The sequence below is a fragment of the Meriones unguiculatus genome, chromosome 1 (assembly GCF_030254825.1).
Source record: "Meriones unguiculatus strain TT.TT164.6M chromosome 1, Bangor_MerUng_6.1, whole genome shotgun sequence".
NCBI classification, from domain to species: Eukaryota; Metazoa; Chordata; class Mammalia; order Rodentia; family Muridae; genus Meriones; species Meriones unguiculatus.
The window spans coordinates 193659996-193666172 of record NC_083349.1 but is presented as its reverse complement, the minus strand read 5'-3'; the positions used below and the strand labels follow the sequence as shown (position 1 = coordinate 193666172).

The 6177-nt window shown below is 46.8% G+C and overlaps 1 long non-coding RNA gene across 1 annotated transcript; it reads left to right on the top strand.

Moving 5' to 3' along the window:
* The first annotated feature begins 1042 nt into the window (after positions 1-1042).
* Positions 1043-5868, top strand: LOC132652403 (uncharacterized). Its single transcript, XR_009589941.1, has 4 exons — positions 1043-1160; positions 3172-3332; positions 4833-5167; positions 5412-5868. It is a non-coding gene; the product is annotated as an uncharacterized LOC132652403 (long non-coding RNA).
* The last annotated feature ends 309 nt before the right edge of the window (positions 5869-6177 follow it).

Sequence of the window (6177 nt, the reverse complement as noted above, 5' to 3'; positions counted from 1 at the left end):
GTCTACAACCCTAGCTCTGGAGGGTAGAGACAGGCAGATCCTGGGGGCTCACTGCCCAGCCAGTCTAGCCAAAATTGTGAATTCCAGGCTCAATGAGAGATCCTGCCTCAAAGAATAAGGTGGAAAATGACACAGGTGGAGAAGCCATCCTGTTGGCAACCTCTGGGCTGCACACGTGACTGCTTGGACAAGCACCACCCCCAACACACAAGTGCACACACACATATACTACCACACATCTATAACACACACAGGTAAAAACACGGAGGGCATCCTGGTGTGCTTGATTGCCACAGAGTGGGAGCAGTGTGGAGAGAGTTTTTCTGAGCATTAGGACTGTCCTAAGGTGAGGAAATGAAAGAGAGAGCTTTGATGGCTTCAGCAGATGTGAGATGGCTGTAGGTCAAATGTTCTCTGTGAGAAAACCTTGGACCTAGACATGAAGCCCCTCCCCCAGGTCTCCAGGAGGTTAGGCCACATCTTTACAAACAGGACTAGGTCCTTTGTAGCTCTCCTTGAATGTGTGGAGCAGAAGACAAAAACCAGATTTGAATAAACTGACAACTATCTAGTGTGGGGGTCGTAAGTGATCAGTCACTCTGCACCTTCACATGGCTGAGAGGTGACCATATTCACATGGATGAATAGGCCTGTGAACCAGTCCCTCTGTGTCCTGGGCAATTGGAAGAGAGCTCTGGGGCCAACCTTTCATTCTCTGGCCACCAGAGAGGTTGTAACTGAGACAAGTTGGTCCTGACATTTGCTGGGCACATCCTTGTTATGGATACTGAACATAAAACAGGCCAGCATCACTGGGGAGATTGGAGAAGCTCTTTCATTTCAAGCACCCCATCCATCCATCCGTCACAGGCCCAGCATTCACGCCTGCTGCCAGAACTCTGGTCTGTCACAGCGATATTTACTGGGGACGTGAAGTCATAATTTACGTCACTCCTTGTCTCCTTCAGGAGCAGTCTTTCTGAAGCATCTCTATCTCTGTCTCACTGTCCCTCATGTTCCTAGATATGTGTGCGCTCACTGGCAGCCCTCTTTGGAAGAGCCTCTCCATTGTTTTCAGCAATGCCAGGCTCACCCGTGGGAGAAGCCCTACCCTCTGACCTCGGAGAAAGGCCCCGGGAGAATGAGCTGTAGTAGAGGAGGTAGGCTGATCTCAGACTTTTTATCACTTTGACAAAATACCCAACAGATACAACTTAAAGGTAGAAGGGTTTGTTTTAGCTGATGGCTTCAGAAGCTTCAGTCCATGGTTCCTGGTGCCATGAATGGGCCTGTAGTGAGACAGAGCATCATGGTGGCAGGAGCAAATGGCAGAGAAGAATCAGCTCATGATGCAAGGGAAGCAGAAAGGGGGGGAGAGAGGGGCCCTGGACAGGAGACACCTAAGGACTTACTTTCTCCAGCCAGGCTGTACCTTCTGAAATTTCCAGAATTTTCTCAAATAGCTGGGGTCATGCTGCCAATCATGAGCCTCTCTATATCCAAGCCCTAATGGGTGCTGACTTGGTTTGCTATTGGAGTCTGAGCATTGCGGGTCAGACAGGATGGCTGTAAGAAGCTAGTGGTGAGTCCAGGTGCCAACTGTGTGGCCTGACGTCACTTCTTCATTTAGGGCTTCTCCCATTGCCTCCATAGAACGAAGGGGTTCATTGACGAAGGGGATCTAGTAATTCATCAACCATTTCAGGGCTTAGCCTAGTAAGTGTGAGCATCCTGGAATTGCAGATGGAAGTCAGAACCATGTATCAAGTGAGCCATGAGAAAGCACCTCTAATTTGTCCTCACACTATGGGGATCCCCAAAAGCTATCCTTTCAGGAGGAGGTGTTCCTTCTGTTCATGAGACTTCTTCCTCTTCTCCCCTCACTGCTCTTCTTCATTGTATATACTGACTGTCCTGACATTTTCAGACATGTATGTATTATATATTGAGCAAACTGACTCATACTTCTGCCCTCTGTCTTTTGTTCCTTAAGATAGTCTCCCTAGATTTCACTCCTTCTTTCATGTCATATGTACAAATGTGATTTTATTTATCTGTGTAAAATCTAGAAACCACATATGAGAGAAAAAACATAGATGGTACTGAGCTTGGCTTAATTCACTTGATGTAGTCATCTCTAGTTGCATTCACTTTCTGCAAATGACAATGTGTTCTTTCAGGCTGAGGAAAATTCCACTGTGTATAGATTCACCGCATCTCTTTATCCACTCCCCTGTGGTTGGACACCTGCCACTTCACGACTGTGACTAGTGCTGAAAGCAACACGGATGTGGGATATGCTGACCTGGTGTTCTTAGGGTCCTAGCATGGAGTCAGATTTGAGCCAAGGTCTAAGTCTGAAACCTCAAGCCCCAAACTAATAGATCTTTCTCACCATGATTGAGTAGGTTGTGTCATCTGTGAAACTCTAACCCCAGTGCCCTGAGTGTGTCTGTGGTGTGACAGCCTTTTAGAGGAATATTTAGTGTAACAGGAGGCCATAGTGTGAGTCTGGATCCATGTGACTATAGTAGTTACCAGAAGAGGGAATTTGAGCTCACAGAGACACCACGATGAAGGAACCTGGGAACATTACCAGAGGCAGCAGGAGGCGGCTACCTGTGAGTCAAGAGAGAGCTTGGAGAACAGTCACCAACTTCAGAACTGTTGTTGAAATCTCTGGTTTTCTCTGATGGGGCCCTACAGGGTCAGAGCACCATCACACACAGGAAACCACTGAGCAACATGATGTGACTTTAGCCGACTTTATAAACAGCCACTGTGATTAGTTGAATCATCTTTCAAATTAACGGTTTTTTAATTCTCCTATGACTTAATAGAGTGAAAACACATTCTCGTGTCTTCTAACACTGCTGTTTACTGGCTGGGATCAGGACAAGTTCGCTGTCATTTCTGCTTGTGCTAAATCAGGCTCTGAGACTAGGTTTTGGTTGTCGATGTCCAGTCGGTTTGGCTTTGGTTTCTTTACCGTAGGTGCCCATGTATCTTACATTTAGAATTGCTTTTAAGTTTAACCTTATCAGTCTTACTCTTACGGTGATTTTCAACTGCTGTGTACAAAGGCTGGATGCTGTCATCTCTGTTTTTCATATAACACAATTAAATGCAATATCACACTTTTTTAAAAAAAGTCTCCCCGTGTCCAAATAGGTTTGAAGTGGCTTTACAGGAAAGCAAAGCTCTGGCAGAGAATCGTTTGTGATAAGAAGCCACGTGACTCATGGCAGCAGCTCTCAGACTGCAGAGATGAGCTCGGATGTGAAGACTCCCAGCGGCATCCCAGCGCTCTTACTCATTAGCTATGAGGTGGGGTGAGTAACGTGTGAGCCAGCAAGTTGCTTCCTTCTCGGGTTTTGACCCTCCTCTCTCCAAGGAGGCTCGGTAAATGGGAAAGAGAGAGCCATAGCCTGCACTGAAAATACTGAGCTTGTGGCAATTAATCACCCACTTTAGCTCTGAGGTCCTGGCAGCCCAGACCAAAGTAGAAGCAAAAGGATATACCGTTCTCCATGCCAGAACAAAAGGCCAGTTTTTAGGGGACATAAACAGGCTCCTGGCATTAAATTCTAAGTGGAATTTATCATGGGAGCCATTACTTAAGGTACACTGAGCTACAAGCTGGAGAGCAATCTTCCTGAGTTCCATAGAAAACAGACGTGTTCTTCACAATACCTTGCTTGAAGAAGCGGCAGCTTGTCCCAAAGCACAGCCGAAGACAGTGTTAGAGAATGCCATGGGCTAGAAAGGTAAGAAAACCTGGGTCAAGGAGGAAAGCAGGCATTCCTGTGACATGGGGAGAAAACAGGAATGAGTGTGCTCCAGGTGAGTGAGGAGAGAGAAGAGGCTCCCAGCCCCAAGGTTTCCAGACTCAAGGACAGCCGGTGTTTCTGTCTGTGGTGACGCCTCGTCTGAAGGAGGCCTTTCATCTTAAACTTCAGAAGCTTCTAGAACAATGTGGCAGGAGGGAGAAGGACAGTCAGCTGCCCCACCATAGGTGTTCCTGAGCTGTCAGGGTCACTCTCATTCAGCAAACAGCTCAGGAATGGGGCATAGAGCCTCAATAAATGTTTGGTAGTGCTCCTGAGAGGAGGGGCAGTCTCCAGTGTGCCTCTTTTCCTGCTGTCCTTAGACTATCTGGGGAAATGTCTAGTGTTTTCTGTATCCTAAAGGGCACATGAAAATGAAATGCCCAGTTCTTATGCCTGGCTCAGCTCAACCCGTTCTACTCAAATGTGGATGGGCAAGACATCATGTGGCCTACCCCCCATACCCTCCTTAGCTCACCCACATTCCACTCAGAGAATTGACCTTGCTGTTCTGAGGGCCACTGATGTCAAGGTAAATGCTGGGTTTGTTTTTGTTCTGAGGCAGGGTCTCATGCAGCTCAGGCTTGCTCTGTGTTTAGCTAAAGCCAGCCTTGGGCTCCTGCCTTCACATCCCATGATGAGATTGCCAGGGATATGCCACCAAGCACAGCTTGGAGCTGAACTGGAAGAGGTAAAGACAAACCTTTGGATTCCTTTGGCTCATGAGTCTGTGATTCAGAGCAGACATGAAAATTCTCACTCCTCTTCCTGATTGTAAGAGATCTTAGCAATTGTGGAGATCACTAGTTATAGACCAAACCCTGGGCCTTCTCTCCTTCACAATGAGAGTCACAGCTAGGCATGTGGCTGCTCAGCTATGGACTGCATTTCCTACTTTTCCTTGTAACAGAGTACCATCCCAGAACCAAAATTTCAGTAAAGTAGATGCATTATACATCCCTTCATGCTGATTAACAATCATCTAGTCTGCCCCTTTAATTACAGGCGATGCTGAAGGCCCCGGAAAAGACCTGCTCCAGGCACACACCAATCGAGAACAACTTTGGGGACTCCAGGACCTCTGATTTGGGTTGGGGCACAGACCTCCCCCTGTAGATGCCAAGCACACTGCAATCTCTTCTACTTGATGTTTGGTGCAGGGTGGTAGCATCCCAAATGCCCTCACTCTAATCCTGGAACCCATGAATGTGTCACACTGATGTGATAGAAGGGAGCTAAGATTGAACATGGAAAGAAGGCCATTAATCAGTTGATCTGGAAACTGGGAGATGATCCTGGATTATCCGGCTTGATGCAATGGGAGCACAAGCTTTGAAAAGGTAGGAGACAGAAGTCAATGTCAAAACTACTTTCTATGGCCTCAGTGGCCTTTAGTCAAACAGGATCTGAAATAGACAATTCATAAGCTTGACATAAATTTTATGTTAGCATACTATAATTAATATATTTTATTATTAATTATTATTGTTAATCTTTGGTAAGTCTCATTTATAAATAAATTTTTTATCATTTCTTTATGTTTGCATAAAATAGTATAGATTGACTTTGATACATTGATATCAGGCATTCGCTGAAGGTCTTGGGCTGTATTCCCTGGAGAATAAGAGGACCAGTGCAGTGCAGTCCTTCTTACTGGCTCTGAAGAAAGAAGGACTCAGTCCCCTGGAGACACACTGATGACTGGCAGGGACCTTCACCTTTGTGAAAGGCACACATCCAGAGTGACTGGCAGACGTGCACTGTAAAGTTCTAATGAACCTTCTACCCACATCCTTGGGGTTGCTGACTCCTTCATACACATTTATTTTGTGGGAGAACAGCAGGCTGCAGGCCCAGCCTGGAGCTCACTCTCTAGCCCTTTGGAAAGAGACCCAGATTAATGGTTTGTCCTGCCTTCCCCTGGCCCTGGCCAGCCTCAGGCTGAAGGCACTTGTCCTAGTTAGGTTTCTATTGCTGTAATAAACACCATGACCAAAAGCAACTTGGGAAAGAAAGAATTTATTTCCGTTTTTACTTCCAGGTAATGAGCCATCGCCTGGGGAAGTCAGGGCAGGGACTCAAGGTAGGAACTTGGAAGTGGGAACTGACACAGAGGCCGTGGAAGGAGGTGCGAGTGGCTTGTTCCTGTCATATCCAACCCAGACCACCTGCCTAGGGGCAGCACTGCCCAAATTAGTCATTGGTCAAGAAGATGCCCACAGATTGCCTGCAGGTCAATCTGATAGAGGCATTTTCTCACTTGAAGTTCCCTCTTCTCAGATGCTCCATGATTGTGTGGAGCTGATGTATACACATCTACCCAGGGCCTGGATCCCCCATTCTACGCTCA